The sequence below is a fragment of the Somniosus microcephalus genome, chromosome 3, assembly GCF_052327205.1.
Source record: "Somniosus microcephalus isolate GS21.2 chromosome 3, FLI_Smic_1.0, whole genome shotgun sequence".
Classification (NCBI taxonomy): Eukaryota; Metazoa; Chordata; class Chondrichthyes; order Squaliformes; family Somniosidae; genus Somniosus; species Somniosus microcephalus.
This window is the reverse complement of record NC_140989.1, coordinates 244912756-244938771: the sequence shown is the minus strand read 5'-3', so window position 1 is coordinate 244938771 and position 26016 is coordinate 244912756.

Sequence of the window (26016 nt, the reverse complement as noted above, 5' to 3'; positions counted from 1 at the left end):
GCCGGAGTATCTAATCATTGCCGGAGTATCTAATCATTGCCAGAGTATCTAATCATTGCCCGAGTATCTAATCATTGCTGGGGTACCTAATCATTGCCCTAGTATCTAATCATTGACCGAGTATCTAATCATTGCCCGAGTATCTAATCATTGCCGGAATATCTAATCATTGCCCGAGTATCTAATCATTGCCGGAGTATCTAATCATTGCCGGAGTATCTAATCATTGCCGGAGTGTCTAATCATTGCCGGAGTGTCTAATCATTGCCCGAGTATCTAATCATTACCCGAGTATCTAATCATTCCCTGAGTATCAAATCATTGCCCGAGTATCTAATCATTGCAAGAGTATCTAATCATTGCCAGAGTATCTAATCATTGCCAGAGTATCTAATCATTGCCGGAGTATCTAATCATTGCCTGAGTATCTAATCATTGCCAGAGTATCGAATCATTGCCGGATTATCTAATCATTGCCGGAGTATCTAATCATTGCCCGTGTATCTAATCATTGCCGGAGTATCTAATCATTGCCGGAGTATCTAATCATTGCCCGAGTATCTAATCATTGCCGGAGTATCTAATCATTGCCGGAGTATCTAATCATTGCCGGAGTATCTAATCATTGCCCGAGTATCTAATCATTGCCGTAGTATCTAATCATTGCCGGAGTATCTAATCATTGCCCGAGCATCTAATCATTGCCGGAGTTTCTCATCACTGCCGGAGTATCTAAGCATTGCCCGAGTATCTAATCATTGCCCGAGTATCTAATCATTGCCGGAGTATCTAATCATTGCCGGAGTATCTAATAATTGCCGGAGTATCTAATCATTGCCCGAGTATCTAATCATTGCCCGAGTATCTAATCATTGCCCGAGTATCTAATCGTTGCCAGAGTATCTAATCGTTGCCCAAGTATCTAATCATTGCCCGAATATCTAATCATTGCACGAGTATCTAATCATTGCCGGAGTATCAATCATTGCCGGAGTATCTAATCATTGCCCGAGTATCTAATCATTGCCCGAGTATCTAATCATTGCCGGAGTATCTAATCATTGCCGGAGTATCTAATCATTGCCGGAGTATCTAATCATTGCCGGAGTATCTAATCATTGGCGGAGTATCTAATCATTGCCTGAGTATCTAATCATTGCCCGAATATCTAATCATTGCCGGAGTATCTAATCATTGCCGGAGTATGTAATCATTGCCGGAGTATCTAATCATCGCCGGAGTATCTAATCATCGCCCGTGTATCTAATCATCGCCGGGGCATCTAATCATTGCCGGAGTATCTAATCATTGCCCGAGTATCTAATCATTGCCCGAGTATCTAATCATTGCCCGAGTTTCTAATCATTGCCGGAGTATCTAATCATTGCCGGAGTATCTAATCATTGCCCGAGTATCTAATCATTGCCGAGTATCTAATTATTGCCCGAGTATCTAATCATTGCTGGCGTATCTAATCATTGCCGGAGTATCTAATCATTGCCGGAGTATCTAATCATTGCCGGAGTATCTAATCATTGCCGGAGTATCTATTCATTGCCGGAGTATCTAATCATTGCCGGAGTATCTAATCATTGCAGGAGTATCTAATCATTGCCCGAGTATCTAATCATTGCCCGAGTATCTAATCATTGCCCGAGTATCTATTCATTGCCCGAGTATGTAATCATTGCCGGAGTATCTAATCATTGCCGGAGTATCTAATCATTGCCCGAGTATCTAATCATTGCCGGAGTATCTAATCATTGCCGGAGTATCTAATCATTGCCGGAGTATCTAATCATTGCTGGAGTATCTAATCATTACCCGAGTATCTAATCATTGCCGGATTATCTAATCATTGCCCGAGTATCAAATCATTGCCGGAGTATCTAATCATTGCCAGAGTATCTAATCATTGCCAGAGTATCTAATCATTGCCGGAGTATCTAATCATTGCCAGAGTATCTAATCATTGCCCGAGTATCTAATCATTGCCCGAGTAGCTAATCATTGATGGTGTATCTAATCATTGCCGGAGTATCTAATCATTGCCGGAGTATGTAATCATTGCCGGAGTATCTAATCATCGCCGGAGTATCTAATCATCGCCCGTGTATCTAATCATCGCCGGGGCATCTAATCATTGCCGGAGTATCTAATCATTGCCCGAGTATCTAATCATTGCCCGAGTATCTAATCATTGCCCGAGTTTCTAATCATTGCCGGAGTATCTAATCATTGCCGGAGTATCTAATCATTGCCCGAGTATCTAATCATTGCCGAGTATCTAATTATTGCCCGAGTATCTAATCATTGCTGGCGTATCTAATCATTGCCGGAGTATCTAATCATTGCCGGAGTATCTAATCATTGCCGGAGTATCTAATCATTGCCGGAGTATCTATTCATTGCCGGAGTATCTAATCATTGCCGGAGTATCTAATCATTGCAGGAGTATCTAATCATTGCCCGAGTATCTAATCATTGCCCGAGTATCTAATCATTGCCCGAGTATCTATTCATTGCCCGAGTATGTAATCATTGCCGGAGTATCTAATCATTGCCGGAGTATCTAATCATTGCCCGAGTATCTAATCATTGCCGGAGTATCTAATCATTGCCGGAGTATCTAATCATTGCCGGAGTATCTAATCATTGCTGGAGTATCTAATCATTACCCGAGTATCTAATCATTGCCGGATTATCTAATCATTGCCCGAGTATCAAATCATTGCCGGAGTATCTAATCATTGCCAGAGTATCTAATCATTGCCAGAGTATCTAATCATTGCCGGAGTATCTAATCATTGCCAGAGTATCTAATCATTGCCCGAGTATCTAATCATTGCCCGAGTAGCTAATCATTGATGGTGTATCTAATCATTGCCGGAGTATCTAATCATTGCCGGAGTATCTAATCATTGCAGGAGTATCTAATCATTGACCGAGTATCTAATCATTGCCGGAGTATCTAATGATTGCCCGAGTATCTAATCATTGCCCGAGTATCTAATCATTGCCCGATTATCTAATCATTGCCGGAGTATCTAATCATTGCCCGAGTATCTAATCATTGCCGGTGTATCTAATCATTGCCGGAGTATCTAATCTTTGCCGGAGTATCTAATCATTGCCAGAGTATCTAATCATTGCCGGAGTATCTAATCATTGCCGGAGTGTCTAATCATTGCTCGAGTATCTAATCATTGCCAGAGTATCTAATCATTGCCCGAGTTTCTAATCATTACCCGAGTATCTAATCATTGCCTGAGTATCTAATCATTGCCCGAGTATCTAATCATTGCCGGAGTATCTAATCATTGCCGGATTATCTAATCATTGCCCGAGTATCTAATCATTGCCGGAGTATCTAATCATTGCCGGAGTATCTAATCATTGCCGGAGTATCTAATCATTGCCAGAGTATCCAATCATTGCCCGAGTATCTAATCATTGCCCGAGTATCTAATCATTGATGGTGTATCTAATCATTGCCGGAGTATCTAATCATTGCCGGATTATCTAATCATTGCTGGAGTATCTAATCATTGCCCGAGTATCTGATCATTACCAGAGTATCTAATCATTGCCCGAGTATCTAATCATTGCCCGAGTATCTAATCATTGCCCGATTATCTAATCATTGCCGGAGGAGCTGAACATTGCCCGAGTATCTAATCATTGCCGGAGTATCTAATCATTGCCGGAGTATCTAATCATTGCCGGAGTATCTAATCATTGCCGGAGTATCTAATAATTGCCGGAGTATCTAATCATTGCCCAAGTATCTAATCATTGCCCGAGTATCTAATCATTGCTGGAGTATCTAATCATTGCCGGAGTATCTAATCATTGCCCGAGTATCTAATCATTGCCGGAGTATCTAATCATTGCCCAAGTATCTAATCATTGTTGGAGTATCTGATCATTGCCGGAGTATCTAATTATTGCCCGAGTATCTAATCATTGCCGAAGTATCTAATCATTGATGGAGTGTCTAATCATTGCCTGAGTATCTAATCATTGCGGGAGTATCTAATCATTGCGGGAGTATCTAATCATTGCCCAAGTACATGACAGTATCAGCAAAATAAGCCATTCTTCACTAAACACTGTTTATCAAAAAAATGAATCAGCCAAGATTCCTGCTCCTGTTCAGTATCCAGTAACTCCAAGTGGAAGTGTCACTATGTGGGCATTGGGTGAGCACATAGCTTGATTTTGATGCCCGCGATGGTTGAATACCTGTGAGCGTGCTGGTTAGTTTCCTCAGTAACCCCTAGATGGCACCTTCACTTGTTTTTTTCCCTTTGCTAATTGTTACTAGTTTCTCCTGTGTTTATTACTTAACTGCCTTTTATCAGGTTTATTGGTTTCACCTGTTTTTGCTTGTATTTAAGTTCTGTAGTTTCTTCCCTCTGTGCTCAGTCTTGACAAGCCGTTTGCCTAGTGGTAGCTTGTCTTGAGCTCCTATGTTTTTAACTGTTTACCTGTGTGATTCTAGTAAAGTACTTTTATTTAGGACTGCATACGTGCTTCTCGCCTTGTCTGTCTGCACTTGGGTCCAGAACCAGCCTCGCCCTGACAGCAAGACTGAGCCAGTATGGACCCAGCATTGATGGAGGAATTTTGTTCTATTCTCTCCCATCAAGGTGCTTTCCTCGGCCGCCTTGTGCAACTTCTCCAAAGCATTTCGGACAAGTTAAATACGTGGACTCAGACCATTCAACACCCAGCCGCTGTGGCTTCTGCTCAGGATGTTCCTCCTCAGTCAGTTCCTTTGGGTACTACCCCACTGGTCACCAACCTCCAGACTCACCGAGAGCCTCACCTACCCGCGCCAAAGCGCTATGACGGTCATCCGGGCAAGTGTCGCGGCTTCTTGACCCAGTGCTTCCTAGTTTTTGAACTCCAACCCTCCATGTTCCTATCACCCCGCTCTAAGGTAGCGTTCATCATATCACTACTCTTGGGAAAAGCTCTCGCCTGGGCTCCCGCTATCTGGGAGCAGCAATCTTTCGTCTGCTCGGACATTCTCCTTTTCGCCGAAGAGGTGAGCAAAGTCTTTGACCATCCTGTGAGTGGACGGGAGGCAGCTAAGAGACTTTTGAATCTCCGCCAGGGCAACTGCAGCGTAGCCGACTTCGCCATTGAGTTCCGCACACTCGCTGCAGAAAGCTGCTGGAACACTGAGGCCCTTCTCTCCACGTTTCTTCATGGCCTTTCCGAATCTATCAAAGATGAACTGGCATCCAGAGAGGTTCTGGAGGACCTTGACACGCTCATCTCCCTTGCCATCAGAGTGGATAACCGCCTCCGGGACATGGTAGAGAGAGGAGATTCACTACTTCCACAGAGGTGAGATCTTCCGGTGTTTCGAATCTGTCCAAGAGTTTCCAAGTACCCCCGAGTCCACCTGTTAGCACTGAAGACGAACCTATGCAACTCAGCAGAACTCGGCTCTCCCAGTTTGAGAGACAGAGGAGATTGAGAGAGGGGCGTTGTCTTTACTGTGGCCTGTCTGGCCATCTCAGAGCCACATACCCTAAGCTTCAGGAAAAAGCCAGGAGGATTGGGAAAATACTGACAGATCAAATCCCTTCTCCTACCCCTTCTGTCTTCCAAACCCTGCTTCCCGCTCGTCTCTCTTGGGAGGGACAACAGTACAACCTCCAGGCTTTTGTTGACTCCGGGGCCGCTGGCTGTTTTATTGATGCCACCCTTCTGTGCAGCCTGAAAATTCCTTTTTCCCGCCTTGACAAGCCTTTACAAGTCACCGCCCTCGATGGCAGGCCCCTTGGTTCTGGGCGTATTCATCATATCACCGGAGTATTACATGTCCAAGTAGGGGAGAGACATCAAGAGTTGCTGCAGTTTCACCTTATCGATTCACCTGAGCTCCCTCTCATTCTTGGACATCCGTGGCTCTCTCTTCACAACCCTCACATTGACTGGACTACCGGGACTGTGCTGGAGTAGGGTCCTTCATGTCTAGTCAACTGTCTTAAGGTCTTCCCTAGTCTGCCCCGTCCTTCCTCTCCCGAGCCAGCTGATCAGCTGGACCTTGCTCATGTGCCCCCTGAATATTCGGACCTCCATGCTGTGTTTAGTAAGAGGCAGTCCGCTACACTCCCCCCACACCGGTCCTACGACTGTGCCATTGATCTCCTGCCTGGCACTAGCCCCCCTCGGGGTCGGCTCTACTCTCTCTCTGGCCCTGAGAATATTTCCATGGAAGAATACATCAAGGAAGCCCTCGCTACAGGTTTCATTCACCCTTCCACCTCCCCAGCGGGTGCTGGCTTCTTTTTTGTAAAGAAGAAGGATGGTGGTCTCAGGCCTTGCATAGACTATCGGGGGCTTAACAAAATTACCATTAAGAACCGCTATCCTCTCCCTTTGATGTCTTCAGCATTTGAGCAGCTGCAGGGAGCTACCATCTTCTCCAAACTTGACCTCCGCAACGCGTACAACCTGGTCCGCATTAGGGAGGGGAATGAATGAAAGACTGCCTTTATCACCCCTAGCGGTCACTGGGAATACCTCGTCATGCCCTTTGGTCTCACTAACGCTCCTGCTGTCTTCCAAGCTCTGGTCAATGACGTGCTCTGGGACCTGCTGAACCAGTTCGTGTTTGTTTATTTGGATGACATTCTCATCTTCTCAAAGTCCCCCCAGCAGCATGTCCAGCACGTCAGACGGGTGCTGCAGAGGCACTTGGAGAACCGTCTCTTTGTCAAATCCGAGAAATGTGAATTCCACATCTCTAAGGTCACCTTCCTGGGCTACGTCACCTCCTGTGGAAGCGTCCAGATGGATCCTAGCAAGGTTCAAGCCGTCTTGATCTGGCCGCGTCCCACGTTAGTTAAGCAGGTTCAGCGGTTCCTGGGATTCACCAACTTTTACAGACGCTTCATCCGCAACTTCAGCTCCCTTGCCGCCTCCCTCTCCGCATTGACCAAGGGCTCGTCTTTATGGTTCAGTTGGTCTTCTGAAGCGGAACGGGCCTTCCAGGAGCTCAAACAACGCTTCACCTCTGCTCCCATTCTGGTACACCCTGACCCCACCCTGCCCTTTATCGTAGGGGTGGATGCCTCGGATATTGGAGTTGGGGCTGTCCTGTCCCAGCGCTCCCCTAAGGACCAAAAGCTACATCTCTGTGCCTTCTTTTCCCATCGCCTGAAGCCAGCAGAGAGTAACTACGATGTCGGCAACAGGGAGCTCTTGGCAGTTAAGTTGGCCTTGGAGGAGTGGAGACACTGGTTGGAGGGAGCAGAGCATCCTTTTGTCGTCTGGACCGACCATAAAAATCTGACATATATCCAGGACGCCAAGCTCCTCAACCCTCGGCAGGCCAGGTGGGCTCTCTTCTTTAACCGGTTCAACTTTCTCCTGTCTTACCACCCAGGGTCTAAGAACCTCAAACCGGATGCCCTTTCTCGCCAGTTTGACCCCTCGGAAAAGGACCGGACCCCGGAACCTATCATCCCCAGTTCCTGCATCGTTGCTCCCGTCGCATGGGAGATTGAGACTGTGGTGCGAGGGGCCCAACGTCAGGAGGCTGACCCTGGAGGAGGCCCTCCTCATAGCCTTTATGTTCCCAGTCAGGTGTGTGCCCAGGTCCTTCAATGGGGACACTCCTCTCGATTGACTGGTCATCCTGGGATCCGTCGGACTCTCGAGTTCCTTAAGAGGAGGTTCTGGTGGCCCTCTATTGAAGCCGACACCCGGGCCTTTGTCTCCGCTTGTCCCGTCTGTGCCCAGAACAAGACATCCCAACAACCTCCGTTTGGTCTCCTGCATCCCTTGCCCATCCCCAGCCATCCCTGGTCTCATATCGCCCTGGATTTCATCACCGGGCTACCTCCATCTGAGGGATTCACTACCATCCTAGTTGTGGTCGATCACTTTTCCAAGGCTGCTCACTTCGTCCCTCTTGTCAAGCTTCCCTCTGCCAGAGAGACTGCCCAGCTGGCTGTCCAGCATGTCTTCCGCCTCCATGGCTTGCCCCTGGATGTCGTCTCTGACCATGGTCCCCAGTTCTCATCCAGGTTCTGGAAGGCTTTTTGTTCCCTCCTGGGCGCTTCCGTCAGTCTCTCCTCTGGGTTCCACCCACAGTCTAACGGCTAGACTGAGAGAACCAACCAAGATCTGGAGAGGGTGCTAAGAAGCTTTGTGTCCTCCAATCCTTCCACCTGGAACAAGTATCTGGTCTGGGCGGAGTACGCGCACAATACCCTTCAGAGCTCCTCCACTGGCCTCTCACCTTTCGAATGTCAATATGGCTTCCAACCGCCACTCTTCCCTGAACAGGAGAGGGAGGTAGGAGTCCCGGCTGCCCAGGGGTTCGTCCAACGCTGCCGCCGTACCTGGAGGAGGGTCCGATCTGCCTTGCAGCTCGCTTCTTCTCGGCAGAAAGTGCAGGCTGACCGACACCGCCGCCCAGCTCCTCGGTTCCGGACCGGACAGAAGGTCTGGCTGTCTACCCGGAATCTTCCGCTCCATGTGGAGTCCCGCAAGTTGGCTCCCCGGTTCATCGGACCTTTTAGGATTTTGGAAAAAGTAAACCCTGTGGCCTACCGGCTCCTCCTTCCTCGGTCGATGAAGATACATCCCACGTTCCATGTCTCTCACCTCAAGCCGGTACTTACCAATCCCTTGGTTCCTGCTTCCAGACCTCCCCCCCCGCCCCGCATGATTGACGGTCAGCAAGCCTACACTGTCCGTCGCCTCCTTGATAGTCGCCGGGTTAGGAGGAGCATTCAATACCTGGTCGACTGGGAGGGTTATGGTCCTGAAGAGCATTCCTGGGTTCCGGCCCGGGACATTTTGGATCCTGAACTCATCAGGGATTTTCGCCGTCGCCACCCTGATCGTCCAGGAGGAACGTCAGGAGCCGTTCCTAGGGGAGGGGGTCCTGTGAGGGTGCCGGTTAGTTCCCTCAGCAACCCCTAGATGGCACCTTCACTTGTTTTTTTCCCTTTGCTAATTGTTACTAGTTTCTCCTGTGTTTATTACTTAACTGCCTTTTATCAGGTTTATTGGTTTCACCTGTTTTTGCTTGTATTTAAGTTCTGTGGTTTCTTCCCTCTGTGCTCAGTCTTGACAAGCCGTTTGCCTAGTGGTAGCTTGTCTTGAGCTCCTATGTTTGTAACTGTTTACCTGTGTGATTCTAGTAAAGTACTTTTATTTAAGACTGCATACCTGCTTCTCGCCTCGTCAGTCTGCACTTGGGTCCAGAACCAGCCTCGCCCTGACAATACCAACCAGCACTCACTGTCTTAAGCTCACATGCCAAGAATGACCATTTAGACAAGATAACAGAAGGTTGCTAGCACCTGTGGAACTGTACCACAGCACGTGCCCTTGGGAAAAACTAAGAAAAAGCTGAAGAAAACTCAAAACTCCTGGAGGCAATGTTTTGGCACTGCAATAAAGCCAGGTAATTCTGTATCTCAGGCCGCAGCCTGCTTTACCATGACTGCCACCAGCAGCAGCCCAACTTCAACAATGTGAAGAGCCACATCAAGAGGTGGGCCTTCCCCCTCAAAGCCACAGCAGACCACTGCCAGACACCATGGCCCGGATGTTACAGTGCACACAGCCTATGCTGTCGGAAGCCTTCAGAAAAGCCCCGCAAGTTCCAGGTTTCCGTCTGCGCTGCGCATGTGCGAAAACCCGGAACTTGTGAGCTGTCAAGTTTCAGCTTGGACAGATCCACTGCATCTGCTTTAAATTCACTTTTGCATGCGCAGAGTGGAGCTATTTGCCCAAATACTGCCCAGCGAATGCCCACCAAACCCTCACACCTGGTAAAAGCAGACATAAGGCCTTCTTTACCAGCATAAGTTAAAATAAATGTTAAAATAACATTTTTTAAATGATTTAAACATTCACTTAACTTTAAAATGTAGTTAAATTTTGTCCTGTTTAAAAAAATGTTTAATTTTATTTTTCAAAAAATTACACTTTTATTTTAAGTGTTTAATTAAAGGGTATTTTAATTAATTTTGAACCTGTGATCATTTATTTTTATTTAAGTGGTGTGAAATTTTATTTATTAGGTGATTTCTATTATGCTCCTGGGGATTCCGTACGTAAATGGAATCCCCATACGCATCATAGGAATTCCCCTTTGTCATTGGTTGGGCTGGTCCGCCGTGATCCCAGGGATGCTTGCGAATCGCGTGCGCCCCTGGGATCCGTGGGCCTTTACACAGGAGGACACCTACAGGCCCAGGACCGCAAAAGTCTGAAGATACAGAGGCACAAGGTAAGTACGTAGTTTTCTTTCGGTTCGGAGGCGTACGCGGGCGGCAAGCCTCCGACTGCAATTTCCAGGCCCATATTTTTCTGGCAGTGTGCGAAGCCTGCCTGTACAAGTCAGCAGTGCGTAGTCCTGACATGTATTATGCTTTCCCTGGCCACCAGGGTAGGCTGGATGGTTAGGCAATCGGAAACCAAAGTCACATTCGCACCAGTGTTGCTGCTGGAATCCACTGTGCAGCAAAAACAGGGTGAATTTCACATCACTCGGAGCCAAGGCAAATGTCCTTGACTTTTTTCATGTTCTTATCTGAAGCTGTTCTGTACAACATAAACTCGCTATCTGTCCATGAAACAACTCAAAACATAATTATAAAGTAGGGGATGGGGGGATTACATAGTGGAAAACAATAGAATAAAATAAATCAATTGAAAACATAGTAAAATTGACCCATCAGTACCATCTTGAGCTGGAGATATTGCTATAATCATCCCACCTATGGTGTGGAGATGCCGGAGTTGGACTGGGGATCCCACCTATCACTAAGTATAACCAGTGCAGGGGCCTAAAACATTCTACATGAGAGGAGAAAAAAAATAGTTTTAACATTTCTCACCCAACCCCCATTCTTTCTCCTCCTCCCCCTCTCCCCCACCGGTCATTCAGTCACAATTCTGAAACTCCCATTCACCCTAGTACAACAACCTAGCAAGGGAGCCACATTTATCTGGATATTGGAATCCATCCATATCTTGAGTGCAGAGCTGGCCAGGTCATGCTGTTTCAGATAGTAGAAAGGTAGGCTTCCACACGTACTATAGAGTCAAATGAGTGTCAATATATAACTGACTTGTTCAAAGATTTTGTGCTGGAACTGGGATTTCTATAAATTGCAATTTTTTAAATTAAAAAAAATGCACCCGAATTGGAAATGCTGCACTGCAGCCTCACAATCATCGATGCAAATCACTGCAGACACAAAACAAAACCTTGCACTTTACACAAAAGGGGTTTGATTTCTTAAAAGGTGTGGTTAATTCCGGGTGTAATTTAGCAATGGATTGGTCATACATTTCCCCCTTGTTATGGCTTCAAGAGTTTTGTAGTTGTGTAGCACGACATGCATTATAATCAATGGCTCATAATGTAGGAAAAAAAGATGGAAATCTGAAAAGGCAGGAGCTAGGGTTGTCTTAAAACAGAAAGTTTTGTGGTAAAGTGGGGAATAATTAGTGCATATTTTGAGGGCTATAACTGGATCAGGAATTCTATATAGAGAATGGAAGTGGTTTGGTGCAATGGAAATCTAGATATGTATCAGGTATACTTTATTGTTTATTTGTTCTCAGGATGTTGGCAAGGCTTCATTCCATCCTTGGTTGCTCTTAGAATGTGGCGAATGGTTTGGTAAGAGTCAGTCACATAGGGCTGGATTTTATCAATGGGCGCGCGTTGGGGGCGGGACTGCTGGTTGTCGGGTTTCAGTCCCACCCCAACGACGTCCGGCCAACCCATGCTATTTTCCCTTGATTGACCTTGTTAAGCCCGCCCTGCGGCCGGCCAATTAAGGGAAAGCCGGTGACAGAGGATGTCAGCGTATGACGTTTCATCTGTCAAAAATTAGAGAAGCTGTCAAACACTGACAATCTCTGTTTTATGGTGAGCCTTTGTACTGAAGACTCACCAAAACCTATTTCCTCGGCAGAAATCAGATGGCTGCTGCATCTGAGAATGCAGCAGCCATTCTGTCATCTCTGCCATTAAGATGAGGCACCTCTGGAACCCCAAAGGTTGAAGTCTGCAGGAAGAAGCAAAGGTAAGTAAACTTTTTCTAACACTTTACACTCATCTCTTATACTTACCTCTCCACACTTGCACCCATCACTCACCTCCACAGCGGACTTTTCGATCCCTCTCACCCCCGCAGACCCACTGCTCGCCTCGCTGACCCTGGCAGGGTTTCCCGATGTCGGGAAGCCCGCACTTGCAGGGGTAAAATGGGGATAAGCCTCTTAACTGCCTGTTAACTACTTGCTAACAGGCAGTTAAGTGGCTGCAATCCCCTTCCCGCCTCGAGGAAATGGGTCCCTACGCGGGTCAGGGACCCGCCTCCCGGGAAGATGGCACGGAGGCAGATTGGGAGCGGGGTCGGTACCCACTCCCAGTTTCTGCCATTTTCCCAGCAGTCCCGCCTCCATACCCGCCTCCCCAGGGCTGGAAAAATTCCCCCCAATGTGTGTACTAGAGTCACTCGTAGGCCACACTGGGTAAGAATGGCAAGTACTCTAACCCTGAAGGACCTGTTCAGTTTTTACAACAATTGGCAGCTTTCATTGTTATATTTGCTGGTGATCGCCCACAGATTACCAGATTTATTGGCCCCGATATTTACTTGGGGCCATGAAGAGAGCAAGGTGGGGGTGAGGGGGGGGCGACGGTGGTGGGGCTGGTGGGAGCAGTGTTTATGACAGGCAACCTGGAAGTAAGGATTTAACTGAAGGATGTCTTTTAATTTTGTTTCAATAGGATTCCTGCCCAACAGAGAGCCTGATTGACAAGCTAGCTGCCTGTCAGGTGGGAAAGCAGCCAGGGAGCAGATGCCAGGTAAGTGGGAGAGTTGGAGATCGCGGGGGGGCGGTGTAGTTGGAGATCACAGTGGGTACAGAGGTTAGCTTGTTGGGCCTGGGGGAAACACTCCTGCTGCTCCTGGCCCACAAGCAGTGCTGTAAATGCACTTGCCTTATGGATTCAGCTCTGGGAAACCGAGCCAACATTAGTTAAAAATAAAAACCTGTAAAAATGGAGACACACAGCCTCCTTAAAGGATTTTACTGACTGGCCCGCCTCCTGTGAGCTGATTGGTCACCCACTCGCCCACTCCCTGACCTGCCTGTGTTAAGGAAGTGGGTGGGTTGGGGTTGGGTTTGAAATGTTTTAATGTTTTACTTCCTACCCGAATCAAACCCTCTCATACAGGTGTCCATCTGAGTAGATGGAAGGTGCGCAAGAGTGCTAGCTCACTGCATGATATTCAATCACATGTTCGAAAGATGTGAATAAAAAGTTAGTTAAGATGAAAATCTGGAAACCAGAAGTCCCGCCTCCAGCATGTCTCCATTGAGAAAATCCAGCCCAAAGAGTCTGCAAAGGGATATAGATAGGTTAAGAGTGGGCAAAAATTTGGCAGATGGAGTATAATTTGGGAAAATGTGAGGTTATCCACTTTGGTAGGAAGAATAAAAAAGCAAAATATTATTTAAATGGAGAGAGAGACTACAGAATGCTGCAGTACAGAGGGACCTGGGTGTCCTCGTACATGAAAGACAAAAAGTTAGCATGCTGGTACAGCAAGTAATTAGGAAGGCAAGTTAAATGTTGGCCTTTATTGGAAGGGGGATGGAGTATAAAAGTAGGGAAGTCTTGCTACAGCTGCACAGGGCAGTGGTGAGACCACACATAGAGTAATGCATGCAGTTTTAGTCTCCTTATTTAAGGAGGGATATACTTGCATTGGAGACAGTTCAGAGAAGCTTCACTAGGTTGGTTCCTGGGATGAAGGGGTTGTCTTATGAGGAAAGGTTGAGCAGGTTGAGCCTATACTCATTGGAGTTTAGAAGAATGAGAGGTGATCTTATTGAAACATATAAGATTCTGAGGGGGCTTGACAGGGTGGATGCTGAGGGGACATTACCCCTCGTGGGGGAATCTCGAACTAGGGGGCATAGTTTCAGAATAAGGGGTCGCCCATTTAAGATGAAGATGAGGAGGAATTTCTTCTCTCAGTGGGTCGTGAATCTTTGGAATTCTCTACCCCAGAAAGCTGTGGAGGCGGAGTCATTGAATATATTCAAGGCTGAGATAGACAGATTTTGAACTACAGGGGAGTCGAGGGTTATGGGGAGCGGGCAGGAAAGTGGAGTTGAGGCCAAGATCGGATCAGCCATGATCTTATTGAATGGCGGAGCAGGCTCGAAGGGGCTGAATGGCCGACTCCTGCTCCTATTCTTATGTTCTTATGAACATTGCATAAACATAAACATTGCATAAACATTTCATAGACATAACCATAAATTCAGATAGTAGTCAGATACTATGTTAAGTACACAAAATGTAGTGTAAAACAGTAAAATCTTCCATTACTAAATGAATGAAATGATTGATCGATTAATTACATGTTGCACTGAAAGTCTACGTGGCTCGAATCTGCGGGACCTCTGATGCCAGTGTGGGGAACAACAGATATTGCAATCACAAAGAGCAAGTTAACAGCCCAAATCTTGCTGGAAAAATAATGGTGAGTTCATGATACACACCGTCATTAATGCTCAAATTGGCCAGCAAGTTCAGGCCATGAGTTGTGACTCTCCAGAACATGTTGGTCGATTTACGCCGCTCTACCGTTTACTTTGCACAAATGGCATCTCGCCCTTAGCCTCCCCGTTATTTTTAAGAACTTGCTGGATTTGCACATTAAACTCGAATTAAATTTGCCACTGGAAATGTTAGAGCAGGTACTTAAGAACATAAGTGCCCTTCTAACGGCATGATAATTGTTAATGCAATGCCAATCAACCTCTCTGTCCCAGAAAGGGAACTATTTAAACTGATGAGTCTCATTCCTGCATGTGGTAAATTGTTCTCAGAGATTTAAAAAAATTAAAAATGTTACATTTTAAAATATTTTTCTTAATTTTCCTTTCTGTCTCTTTTTTTCCCCTCTCTATCTTTCTTTCCCTTTCTTTATTTCTCTTTCTGTACCTGATTTGACTTGAATTCACCCTATTCCTTTCTCCATTGTTCCTCTGTCCTTAAATCTCATTGGTTAAGGAGATAGACTGCTGGGCCCGTCGTTCTCCAAGGTCCCAGGTGCCCTGTTGCCCTTGCCGCACCATCAGCTCGCACTCCCAGCAATTCACAGGGCAAAAAAAATTTTGAGCTGAAGGGTGAGGAAAAAGTCTAACTAACGGGGCACGCCGTGAAATGCCCTACTCCAGCAAGATCCGGCCATTAATAGGTTGCTTGGCCTGCAAACTATTTATTTGAAAAGCCAGAGACTGGTGGATAATCTCAATACGTTAACCAACAGACATTAAAAGAACAGGAGTGTGAAAATAGCTAAGGCAGCAAAAAGACAGGTTTTGATTCTGTCAAAGCGCCTGTGGCCAGACGAGCTCTTGGCTACCATATGCCTTCAGCACTGCAGCACTGACCAGCCCTTTCCTTCCGACAGTAACTTAGCAACATGCGATAACGAGGGGGTTAAGTAGGCACTGCTCCACTCTTCCAAAATGACTCATGTCCATCCCACAAATAGCGCAGGCTCTCACTTTAATTGCAATAGTAACGTCCAGACTAGGATTTTTTTTAAATGTAAAAATAATTGCCCACCCTCACATTTAAAGTCTCCTCTGGGTGGGGAGACAAGTATTTAAATATTACTGCACACTTTTAATTAGCGCTGTGGATCAGGATGCTCACTACATTTTTGTGAAAAGCCGAAAGCTTGAGCAGCACTACCGTACACCCGCCATACTGTTAAATACCGTTTCTTTCCCCCTGCTGGCTGAGTAATTGGCAGGCTATGAATTCATTCAGTCAGACACATGGCATAGTAGGTCTTCAGTGGATGATGTGTGGCCTCCAGACTGTATTGAGTAGCGCTGCCACAGATATAGGTTCTGGGCATTTTCTACTGAGGCACATGCCTTCTTGCGAACAGTAGAAGACAGTGGGCTGGATTTTACCAGCCCTGAGGAGGCGTGTCTGGAGGCGGGACTGCTGGAAAAATCCCCAAAAATGGGAGCAGATCCCAAACCCGCTCTCAACCCGCCTCCAACCAATCTTCCCAGGAGTCGGGTCCCCGATTTGCGCAGAGTCCCGACTCCTAGAGGCGGGAAGAGGATTACAGCCACTTAACTGCCTGTTAACAGGTAGTTAACAGGCAGTTAAGAGGCTTTTCCCATTTTTTGACTGCTGCTGCGGGCTTCCCGATAGCGGGGAACCCTGCCAGGGTAAGTGAGGCATGATGTGGGTCTACTGTAATTTTTGTGTATATATGACAGCTGCAGAAGTGGTTTAAAGGATTCATTTGGACACTGGTGAGTATCAGAGGTAAGGAAAAGTTATGAAAGTAATTTTTAATGTGTTTAGATGTTTCTGCAGGTGACAAGCTGTGAAGTGTTTTTGTTGGATCATCTCATTGGGAGAAGTGACAGATGGCTTCTGCAATCTCAGCTGCAGCTGCCATCTGTTTTATCCTAAGGAAAGAGTAATTGGAGAGTCTGGATGCAAGGGCTCACCTTTGGACAGTGATTGTCAGTGTTTGACAGCACCTCAATGCTGTCAAACACTGTCAAATCATCTGTCAAACAAGTGTGGTGCATATGCCTTGAGGAAAACCGGCAGATGAAGCATCATCAACTGACGTCATCTGACACCGGCTTTCCCTTAATTGGTCGGCAAGCCCACAGGGCAGGCTTAACAAGGCTAATCAAGGGAAAATAGCGTCAGCTCGTCAGACCTCACTGGGGGCGGGACTAGAACCTGAAAACCAGCAGTCCCGTCTCAAACTCGGCCTTCCAGGTAAGATTCCGCCCAGTGTCTTTGTTCAAATCCCTCCATGGCCTCGCTCCTCTCTATCTCTGTAACCTCCTCCAGCCCTAAAAGCCTCTGAGATCTCAGCGCTCCTCCAATTCTGACCACTTGCGCATCCCCAATTTTCATCGCCCCACCATTGGCGGCCGTGCCTTCAGCTGCCTAGGCCCTAACCTCTGGAATTCCCTCCCTAAATCTCTCTGCTTCTCTACCTCTCCCTCTCCACCCTTAAGTTGCTCCTTGAAACCTACTTCTTTGACCAAGCTTTTAGTTGCCTGTCCTAATATCTCTTTATGTGGCTCGGTGTCAAATACTGTCTGATAACCCTCTGTGACGTGCATTGGGATGTTTTACTACATTAAAGGCACTATATAAATGCAAGTTGTTGTTGCTATGTCTAAAGCTGCTACAAAACAGTTACTTTGTCCACATTTTTGTTTTTTACACATCATAAAAATGTATTGGCTTCATAAAAAGGGAGTCCTGTGATGGTGTCTTTAATGGCACAAAATACCCTAAACAATTTGTGGGCATGACTTGCTGGCACTTTGGACTTTAGCCCGGCACTCAGATATCTCACTGGCCGAGGAGAAAAGTGACTAAACTCCTTTTCCCCCAGTCCATGGGGGCAATTCATAACATCTCTTCTCAGTTAGACTCACACACACAAAAACACAGGGGACAAATTTTCCTGTTACTGCATCTGGGTGCATTGAATTGCCTAAGTGCAACAAACAGAGGAAAATGGGGCAGGGAGGATCGGTGGATCCCCCCCTCCACCAAAAAGGGAGCCTGACCTTTTTCCCTCTATTTAAAAGCCCCACCCAATTATCTTCTGTGTGCTGTGCCTAGGCAACCCAATATGTGCCAGCACAGGATCAGGAAAGCTTGACCCATCATCTTTACAATAGAAGGGGTCACTTTTGCCCCTCTACAGCACTTGTCAGAGGTATTACCTTCTTTTGCCCCAAATTTCATTCCTCTTCCAAAGGCAGAAAGTTACTCTCGGATAAGGCTCTATGTACCCCAGCAGTGGTGGCCGCAAGAGGTAATTCTACTTGTCTAAACCTGGACAGCAAGTGTTGGCAGGCTATTGGACAGTGGAGGGTCATCCTCGCTACAGACCGCAATCTTCATACAGAGTTCCAGCGGGTGAAGGGAGAGTTGCTGTACAGAGATCAGGCTCTACAATGGGCTGATTTTGCTTAGCCCTCCCATTCCCTTGCCAAAGGACGTCGAGGTCAATTGTAGTGCCTTCATCACAGCCTCGGCTTGGTTCAGCAGACAAATGAATTGAAACTGAACCTGGGATGTTTCTGGTGTGTACAGGTCATTACCACACTATAGACTGATCTATCAAGACAAGGGGTCGGGACACACCTTTTCACTATGTTTCAAAAATATTAAACAGGTTCATTTGTACTGTCGAACAATGCACAGTGGTAATTTTGATTTAAAACACAATGAACTAGTGATGTTAAATGTCAGTAGTCACGTATCCTCACACAGTTGTATTTGCTTACAGGCAGAACTGAAGCCAACGGGTCTAAAAGTCGCTTGTCCATGTCAGGGTACAACTTGCCAAAGCTCTGCCAAAACATTGCATGACAGAATAAGAGAAACTGAAAGGGTCTCTAAATTAGAAAAGGTTGAGGCCTGAAGCAACTTCCCAGTGTTTTCCCATCACAGAGATCGATTTTTAAAATAACATTTTCTGACAGTTTTCTTTGGTTTAAAAATCCTCTACTTCTCCATTTTGGATTTTTTTTCCCCTGATGGAGAATCCAGTTGTGGTTCATTGAAATGCACTCACGTCATTGCCAAAACTCCCTTAGTGTCTGTTAACCCTTACCACTGTGTTAGAATTAAATAATGGGGTGGAGTTCAGGTGGATGTTAAAGATCCCTGCCACACTATTAGAAGAGGAGCAGGGAGCTCCCCCAGTTGTCGTGGCCAACAATCTTTTCTCAACCAACACCACCAAAAACTAGTCAATCATCTCAGTGCTGTTTATGCTACATGCAAAATAGCTTCCAGATTCACCTACATAACAGTGACTGTACTTTGAAGAAATTAATTGTATATGAAGCACTTTGGGATGTTTCTGAGAGCCATGATAAGGTGCTATATGATTGGAAGTTCTAGCTCTTCCCCCTTATGACGCTGAATTAAACTTTTTCTTGGGTTCTGTGTATCTCAATTTACGCACAGTGTTGGAAAACCTTACACAAAGATCAAACTTAAACAGAAAAGTATATTTGGAAAGAGGAGTCACGTTTGATGAGGATGATGGATTAGATTAAAACCATTATAGCAACAAAACATCACGTACGTTTAGCAGGCTTCTGCTTACTTGATCACATTAAATGGGCCACAAATCTTGGATGACACTGCAGAACTGGTGTACATTGAGAAATGCAGTTTAGTGGAGTAATATGACCAACTTGTCAAGCTGTGTTAATGCAAAGACCACTATCTATCTATCAATCATATTAAACGTCTCATACCTGCTGCACACTCCCTGTTCACATTGCCCTTACTTCTCGATTTTTGAGTAATGCTTTTTTGCCAACATTCATAATGAGAAAACCTTATGTCAACATATTCTTTAGGTTCGGGGCTCGACCCTGGTCTGTAGAGAGTGTTCGACATGATACATGCTAGGCTTTGTTCAGCTCATCTAATAAACTGTTCCTTTGTAGAATGGATTGCCACTCTGATTTGCCAATGTCTTTTGACTGATAAATCCAGTCTGTTCTGGAAAAAGATATGGAAGTTGAAATAGTTATTTCCCAAACAGAAGGAACACAGCAACATAGACACTTGTAGAGTTAACTGAGATCAGTGCAGTTGCAGCGTATTTCCCATAACAAAGTTCACTCTGGTTACAGACATCTTGTATGGCTGTCTGCTGTTCCAACTGAAATAGCTATGCCTGGCGCATGTTCTGAGGTATAGGTTTGTGCTCTGTCAACCAATGGAATGTTCACTTTCAACCCAGTTACATGACATAGATTCAATTAAAGCAACAAAAGTGTCAGCAGTGTCCTAGACAATCTGGCCTATGACATTTACGTGAACAGGTGAAGCTGCAGACATTCAACAAGAAAGACAGGTGGTAGTTACATTGAGTTGCAAGAAATTTTATTTTTATTGAGTTTAACATCCAGTGTTATGATGTTCAGAGTACAGATCTTCTGAATCTTATTGCATCATGCGCTATCTCAGTTTTGCACTATTTCTGTTATACTATCACAAATTTGGATGTACTGTAGATACCTTCTCAGGTTCAGTAGCATCAGTCGTTTCCAAAGTGGTCTGAGGATCTTACTTATATGGGGGTTGACATACATTTCTGTTTATCTACTCATACAATAGCATAACCAAGGGGTGTAACAACTGTACCCTATGTCATCTGAAATGGATGATGAAACAGACTCACTTAATTCAAACAGAACATGTCGTCACGTAATAGTACAAAATAAAGAACACAGCAAACTTCGCCACATCAGTGGGTCACCTTACTTGACTTAAACAAGATATTTCCGACTATTCTATCTAGCGCTCCAACCTTCTCATAGGGAAGGTCTACCAGATCCTTTCCCAAGCGTCCGGGACCAGCAACTCTCCAGCATAATGGACGCGCGAGTTGTTTATCAATTACCAAGGCAAGGTAACAGTCTGCCTATTATCCACAGTCCATGGAGAAATAACATCAAAGCTAGCTCATTGGCATCTTAACCACCTGTCATCTCAGAGAATTTTTTTTAACTTGCATGAATTCACAATACTTTAAAACACAAGATTACTGTGGGAAAATGTTCAACAAATCCCAAAACATGACAGATGCTTAAATGTGGAAGTACAAAAAGATTGCTGGTACTATTGCTAATAATGGGTTCAGTATTTGTTGCAGGAGGTGAAAAGTAGTTTGGCCTTTTATTGGCCTTTCTCCAAACTCCAATGAACTGTAATTCTAATATGTCAAAAGTCTTTTGAAAACATATACATGTTTACAACTATGGATTAGCGTTTGCTACACTTGGTATTGAGGTGGGATAGGACATTTGAAAATGGAAAACATGGAAATTATAGCTCATTGTTTCATAAGATTGGTTCTTTGTTGTCACATTGAAACTTTGCTCCATAATTCATTCAACTCTATATAAATGATATTACTAATCCTATGACCATGTTTTGATTTTTTTGAATGAGCAATACAATCAATACATACAATCAAGCATGAACATAAGAAATAGGAGCAGGAGTAGGCCACACGGCCCCTCAAGCCTGCTCCACCATTCAACGAGATCATGGCTGATCTTCAGCATCAACTCCACTTTCCTGCCCTATCCCTATATCCCTTGATTCCCCTAGAGTCCAAAAATATATCGATCTCAGTCTCAGTGACTGAGCATCCACAGCCCTCTGAGGTAGAGAATTCCAAAGATTCACAACCTTCTGAGTGAAGAAATGTTTTCTCATCTCAGTCCTAAATGGCCAACCACTTATCCTGAGACCATGCCCCCTAGCCTATCCAACTAGTGAACACAGCTCACAGCATCTACCCTGTCAAGCCCTCTAAGAATTTTATACGTTTCAATGAGATCACCTCTCATTCTTCTAATCGCCAGAGAATATAGGCTCATTCTACTCAATCTCTCCTCATAGGACAACCCTCTCCATCCCAAGAATTAATTTAGTGAATCTTTGTTGCACACTCTCTAAGGCAAGTATATCCTTCCTTAGGTAAGGAGACCAAAACTGTACACTGTACTCCAGGTGTGGTCTCACCAAAGCCCTGTATAATTGCAGCAAGACTTCCTTACTCTTACACTCCAACCCCCTTGCACCAAAGGCCAACATGCCATTTGCCTTCCTAATTATTTTAATTCATTACTGAGATGTGGGCGTCACTGGCAAGGCCAGCATTTATTGCCCATCCCTAATTGCCCTTGAGAAGGTGGTGGTGAGCTGCCTTCTTGAATCGCTGCAGTCCGTGTGGTGAAGGCACTCCCACAGTGTTGTTAGGGAGGGAGTTCCAGTATTTTGACCCAGCAACGATGAAGAAACGGCGATATATTTCCAAGTCAGGATGGTGTGTGACTTGGAGGGGAACTTGCAGGTGATGGTGTTCCCATGTGCCTGCTGTCTTGTCCTTCTAGGTGGTTGAAGTCACGGGTTTGGAAGGTGCTGTCAAAGAAGCCTTGGCAAGTTGCTGCAGTGCATCTTGTAGATGGTACATGCAGCCATGGTACGCCGGTGGTGGAGGGAGTGAATGTTTAAAGTGGTGGATGAAGTGCTGATCAAGTGGGCTACTTTGTCCTGGATGGTGTCGAGTTTCTTGAGTGTTGTTGGAGCTGCACTCATCCAGGCAAGTGGAGAGTATTCCATCACACTCCAGACTTGTGCCTTGTAGATGGTGGAGAGGCTTTGGGGAGTCAGGAGGTGAGACACTCGCCGCAGAATACCCAGCTTCCGACCTGCTCTTGTAGCTACAGTATTTACGTGGTTGGTCCAGTTAAGTTTCTGGTGAATGGTGACCCCCAGGATATTGATGGTGGGGGATTCGGCGATGGTAATGCCGCTAAATGTCAAGGGGTGGAGGTTAGTCTCTCTCTTGTTGGAGATAGTCATTGCCTGGCACTTGTGTAGTGTGAATATTACTTGCCACTTATCAGCCCAAGCCTGAATGTCATCCAGGTCTTGCTGCATGCTGTGCTTTATTATCTGGGGAGCTGTGAATGGAACTGAACACAGTGCAATCATCAGCGAACATCCCCACTTCTGACCTTATGATGAAGCAGCTGAAGATGGTTGGGCCGAGGACACTGCCCTGAGGAACACTTGCAGTGATGTCCAGGGGCTGAGATGATTCACCTGCAACAACCACAACCATCTTCCTTTGTGCTAGGTATGACTCCAACCAGTGGAGTTTTTCCCCTGAATCCCATTGACTTCAATTTTACTAAGGCTCCTTGATGCCACACTTTGTCAAATGCTGCTTGATGTCAAGGGCATTCACTCTCACCTTACCTCTGGAATTCAGCTCTGTTGTCCATGTTTGGACCAAGGCTGTAATGAGGTCTGGAGCCAGGTGGTCATGGCAGAACCCAAACTGAGCATCGGTGAGCAGGTTATTGGTGAGTAAGTGCCGCTTGATAGCACTGTTGACAACACCCTCCATCACTTTGCTGATGATTGAGAGTAGACTGATGGGTCGGTAATTGGCCGGATTGGATTTGTCCTGCTTTTTGTGTACAGGACATACCTGGGCAGTTCTCTACATTGTCGGATAGATGCCAATGTTGTAGCTGTATTGGAACAGCTTGGCTAGAGGCGCAGCTAGTTCTGGAGCACAAGTCTTCAGCACGACAGCCGGGATGTTGTCGGGGCTCATAGCCTTTGCTGTATCCAGTGCGCTCAGCCGTTTCTTGATATCATGTGGAATGAATCAAATTGGCTGAAGGCTGGCTTCTGTGCTGGTTGGGATGTCAGGAGGAGGCCAATATGAATCATCCACTCGGCACTTCTGGGTAAAGATGGTTGGAACCGCTTCAGCCTTGTTTTTTGCACTCACGTGCTGGGCTCCGTCATCATTGAAGATGGGGATATTCATGGAGCTTCCTCCTCCCATTAGTTGTTTAATTGTCCACCACCATTCAAAACTGGATGTGGCAGGACTGCAGAGCTTTGATCTGATCTGTTGATTGTGGGATTGTTTAGCTCTGTCTATAGCATGCTGCTTCCGCTTTTTAGCATGCATGAAGTCCTGTGTTGCAGCTTCCCCAGGTTGGCACCTAATTTTTAGGTACGCCTGCTGCTGCTCCTCGCATACCCTTCTGCATTCCTCATTGAACCAGGGTTGGTCCACTGGCTTGATGGTAATGGTAGAGGGATATGCTGGGCCCTGAGGTTACACTGTGGTGGAGTATAATTCTGCTGCTGCTGATGGCCCACAGCACCTCATGGATGCCCAGTTGTGAGCTGCTAGATCTGTTCTGAATCTATCCCATTTAGCACGGTGGTAGTGCCACACAGCACGTGCTGATGGAGGGTGTCCTCACTGTGAAGACAGGCTTACATCTCCACAATGACTGTGCAGTAGGCACTGCTGCCAATGCTGTCATTTGCGACAGATGGATTGGTGAGGACGAGGTCAAGTAGGTTTTTCCCTTGTGTTGGTTCTCTCACCACCTGCTGTAGGCCCAGTCTGGCAGCTATGTCCTTCAGGACTCGGCCAGTAGTGGTGCTACCAAGCCACTCTTGGTGATGGACATTGAAGTCCCCCTCCCAGAGTTTATTCTGTGCTGTTGCTACTCTCACTTCCAAGTGGTGTTCAACATGGAGGAGTACGGAGTCATCAGCTGAGGGAGGGCGGTAGGTGGTAATCAGCAGGAGGTTTCCTTTCCCATGTTTGACCTGAAGCCATGCGACTTCGTGGAGTCCGGAGTCAATGTTGAGGACTCCCAGGGCCACTGCTTCCCGACTGTATACCACTGTGCCGCCACCTCTGGTGGGTCCTGCTGGTGGGATAGGACATACCCAGGGATGGTGAGGGAGGAGTCTGGGACATTGGCTGAAAGGTATGATTCTGTGAGTATGACTACGTCAGGCTGTTGCTTGACTAGTCTGTGTGACAGCTCTCCCAGTTTTGACACACGTCCCCAGATGTTAGTGAGGAGTTTGCAGGTTCGACTGGGCTGGGTGTCCCGTTGTCATGTCCGAAGTCGGTGCTGGGTGATGCATCTGGTTTTATTCTTATTATTGTCATTTTCTGTAACGGTTTGTTACAACAGAGTGGCTTGCTAGGCCATTTCAGAGGGCAGTTAAGAGTCACATTGCTGTGGGTCTGGAGTCACAAATAGGCCAGACCAGGTAAGGACGGCAGATTACCTTCCCTAAAAGGACATTAGTGAACCAGATGGGTTTTTACAACAAGCCGATACTGATACTAGTTTTTAATTTCAGATTTATTTAATTGAATTGAATTTCCCCAGTTGCCGTGGTGGGATTTGAACTCAAGTCTCTGAATCATTGGTCCAGTAACATAACCACTATGTTACCGTTCCCTGCTGTACCTGCATGTTAACATTCTGTGATTCATGTACAAGGACACCCAAATCCCTCTGAACACCAGCATTTACTCGTCTCTCACCTAATAATCTGTATGTTGCTTTGTACATGGCAGCAAATGGCAACTTGTTCCAATGAGTAAACTGACTGGCAGATGTACATTGCTTTCACCATGCCAGAAATTGCTGTCATTATACTTGGTGCTGGAAGTGAGTTAAATATTACAAATTATGACTTTTTTTTTCCAAGACTGATGGTGGGTTTAGGCATATGAATTAGATGTAGGGTGTTTATTATTCTCTGGTGTATAATGTTTCATGTTGAGTGAGGTTGACAATTCTGAATAGTTTGTCATGATACTGAAGTTCTATCAATCCCCACTACTGTAACAACTATATAACTGTCCTGATTGACTGCAGGCGTATGATTCCAATATGTATCAGTACAAAGGCTGTTGATTTCAACAGCACATTGTTTTAAGCTTATCCAAAAAGTTGCAAATTGGCATCTCAATTGGATTTGTACTCCCCAGTTAATGACGATGCAAATTTCTTCAAGCGACATCCTCCAACTCTGACACGGTGATTTCACGGAAATGCCGTTGATCCTTTAGCATGTCCAGGACTTTCTAAATCACAATGCTTGGAGTGTTTCCAACACAAGGGGTCATAGTGAGATTACTAGTCAAATCTTCATGTTTGTCCATCTGAAGGCAAGAGGTACAATCTTTAGATGACCAATCACAGGTGCCAACAGCTTTGAAGATCTGCATATGATTAATTGCAGTTGGTGTGCCACATTTTATTGGGTTTACTGGAAGATGGGTGGTATGCATACCTTACAGAAGAAACAGAAATCCAAAGTAGCTGAGAGTTATGCCAGTCCTGCTGATTCAGCAAAGTTGTGGAAAGAACACAAAAATTACCTTTATGAAGCTGTGCTATGGCTATTCGATTTCTTGCAAATAATACCCAACTGATATAGAACACATAACAAATGCACCGCTGCTAGATTCAATGATATCCCATGTAAAAACATATCTGATTTATCCTGCAGGCCCATTCTCAAATGTGTGAAAC